Here is a 3,763-nt window from a genome sequence, read left to right on the forward strand (position 1 = left end):
CCAGTACGGCGTCGGGTGCCAGCCAGGCCTCCCCAGGTTCGGGGCATGACATACGGTGAGGTGACAATAGGAGTCTTAATTGCCGTGTGATATGCCTAGAATGCATCATCTAGCTTCCTTGACCAGTCAGTCCTATTTGCATTGACAGTTATTGGTAGGATGTTTTTGATCTCCCTGTTGGAGACTTCAACCTGACCACTCGACTGAAGATGATAAGGTGTGGTCACCGTGTGCTTTACGCCATACTTTTCGAGCAGCCCGGTGCAAGACTTGTTGCAAAAGTGAGAACCACCATCACTAAGGATGGCCCTAGGGGTACCAAACCACGTGAATATGTTCTTCTTCAAGAATGCAGTCACACTCCTTGCTTCATTGTTGGGCAAGGCGATTGCCTCGATCCATTTAGAGACATAGTCCACAGCCACCAAGATATATGTCATGCCATAAGAGCTCACGAAGGGGCCCATGAAGTCTACCCCCACACATCAAAGATCTCGACCTCCATTACAAAATTCATAGGCATCTCATGTCTTTTAGATATTGACCCTAGTCTTTGACATTGATCGCATGCCTTGACCATGTGATTTGCATCTTGGTAGATCGATGTCCAATAGTAGCCACATTCAAGCACTTTTGCTGTCGTTCGATTTCCTCCTTGATGACCCCCAACCAGGGAGTCATGGCATGCCTTGATAATTGGCATTACCTCATCCTCCGGAACACACCGCCGAATGATGTTGTCGGGTCAAATACAAAACAAAAAGGGTTCCTCCCAATAGTATTGCCTACACTCTCTCAAGAACTTTTTCTTTTGATAAGCCTCCAATCCATCGGGAACAAGGTCACTAAACAAAAAGTTAGCGATGTCGGCATACCAAGGAGCAAATGTGCTAGACAATGCCAATATGTGCTCATCTGGAAAGGCACAATTGATTTCAAGGTCTTCTTTTGGTCTCCCTGCCTCTTCAAGCCTATATAGGTGATCCGCAACTTGATTTTCTGTCCCTTTCCGATCCTTGACTTCAAAGTAAAACTCTTGCAACAAAAGGACCCACCGAATCAATATTGGTTTGGCATCCTTCTTCGCCATAAGATAGCGAAGAGCAACTTGATCGGTGTAAACTATCACTTTGGACCCCAACAAATAAGCCCGAAATTTTTCAAAAGCATAGACAATGGCAAGAAGTTCTTGCTCAGTCACGGTGTAATTTATTTGAGCGCCATTTAGTGTCTTGCTTGCATAGTAGACAGGGTGAAGGATTTTGTTATGTCGTTGACCAAGCACCGCCACAATAGCTACACCACTAGCGTCACACATGAGTTCAAATGGAAGGGACCAATCGAGTGTGACAATAATAGGTGACGTGGTGAGCTTTTCTTTCAGTTCCTCAAAAGCTTTGAGACATTTCTCATCAAATATAAACTTTGCATCTTTTTCAAGGAGCTTGCACATAGAATTTTCAATTTTTGAGAAGTCCTTGATAAAACNTTTGTGATCGCAAACTCCATCGCAGAATCATTTTTCATCAGACAACCTAGGGTTCCAATTGCGACGACTTTGCGGACCACAAACCAATTATGCGGACCACAAGGATTGTCTTCTTCAGATAAAAATGGTCAAACCCCTCACACACAGAACTCCTATCACTCGAATGTAAAAAAAAATGACCCACGAATTTCCCACCCAGGTCCCCACAACAAAGGTTTGAGAGGGAAGGGGAGGAAAGTAGTTCAAGAAAATGATATATGAACATAACCACGAGAAAGAGGGAAGACAATCACATACTAGATGTCTGAGCAAGATAAAAATTGATTTTGAGATGTGAACAAGGTGAATCTTTCCGCAATGTTGTTCTTTTTTATGTGCTTTTGTGTGTGATTCGAATGTTTTTGGCTTTTTCTTCTGTTTCTCTTTGTTTTTGTATTTTTGATTTTGTGTGTGTTGTACCGTGTTCGTATATGAGTGAGAGTGAAGGTATGCGAAAGGTTTAGGGTGTTTTACTTGAGCATTTTGCAGTGGGCAAGTGGATCGCATAACACATTATGCGGTCGCATATGTGTTATGCGATGGATTAAGGATTGGTTGCCCAAACATTATTTTGCGACGATTTCTGCGGTCGCATAGTTGTTATGCGAGCCGTAGAATCTGAAACCGTACCGCATTTTTGCAAACCCTTCTTGCCAATTTCTCTGACTATGTCTGCGACCACTATGCGGTTCACAAAGTCATTATGCGACCGCATAGTTGCCGCAAACCGCGAACCCTAATTTCCTTCATTTACCTCAGTACGTGCACCCTGTTCGTGGTATTTTTGACTACCTGCACTCTAACACACACGTCAACATACTCAACAATAACAACTAAACCCACATAAATGATAAACTAACAAAAGAGTGTTATCACACATGGGCTACCTCCCAAGAAGCGCTTGATTTAACGTCGCGGCACGATGATGTTGACCCCATTTGGGCTACTCGGTGGTGGGGCTGGTGTAGGACTATCCTTGAGAGCAAATTGTTTTATGAAATGCCTTTCTCCTGTGGTACCGAGGTAATGCTTGACTCGTTGACCATTTACTTTGAAAGTTTGAGTTCCATCCTCCGACTCCAATTCAATAGCACCATAGGGGGACACACTTACAACTTTGAACGGGCCAGACCATTTGGACTTGAGTTTGCCCAGAAATAACATGAGTCTTGAGTTGAAGAGTAAGACCAAGTCTCCGAATTTGAATTCCCGCTTCAAAATCCTCATGTCATGCACAAATTTCAACCCCTCCTTATACATGACTGCACTCTCATAGGCATGAAGACGGTTCTTCCATCTCATTGAGTTGTGTCATTCTTAGGTTAGCAACTTCGGCCCAATCAAGATTCAACTTTTTCAATGCCCACATGGCTTTGTGTCCAAGCTCCACTGGCAATTGACACGCCTTACCAAAAACCAACATGTACGATGTTACATCCCATACTTTTCTACAGAGGATTTGTGACCATAAGACCCCGTAAAGTTTAACAACCTCGATACCGTTAGATACATTTTGATATGGTATTTATATTGAGTGGAACATTTTTGTAAAAAGTTTGAAAAATATAATTTTATATAATTATTAATATTACTACTTTCGAATATGTTTTAAATTATACACATATATATGAGAGAAGTTTATGAGATTTTCTTGATTGTAAAGATAGAAATTATTTTCTCACAAGAAAAGAAGGTTATACTTTTACCATTTTAAGAATTAAGTGTACGAAAATTTGTACTCTTTATATGAGGTTAGGAAATTAGAAGTTGAGAAGATATATACATTTTTGCATGGATGTTTTAATGAAATAATAGTATGTGAATTTATTTTACAGGGTACCACGTCCACATGACCGTAATAATATGATGTATAAAGTATATAAAAAATAAATAGAATTTTTAGTAATTTAAGGCAATTCTTAATTATGTGGGTAATTGATTAATTACCGGGTAACGGTACACTACCTAATTACCTAATAAATGGATAAAGATCAAAATTTATCACGCACTCCCACGTGGCAGCCACATATAAATACATTAAGTGACTCATGTAGCAAGGTGTCACCAGCAAAAGGCAAGGGGGCCTTCATGTCCGTAAGGCTATATACAATTCTCATTTTCAATTATTCCTGCACATAACTTTTATGTACCTTAATATTTAAATAGTTCCTGGAAGCATGTAATAAAAGGCTGCCGGATTCACTGGAAACAAAGAGAGAACTAAATACCAAAAAT

Source organism: Nicotiana attenuata, chromosome 3 (assembly GCF_001879085.1).
Source record: "Nicotiana attenuata strain UT chromosome 3, NIATTr2, whole genome shotgun sequence".
NCBI classification, from domain to species: Eukaryota; Viridiplantae; Streptophyta; class Magnoliopsida; order Solanales; family Solanaceae; genus Nicotiana; species Nicotiana attenuata.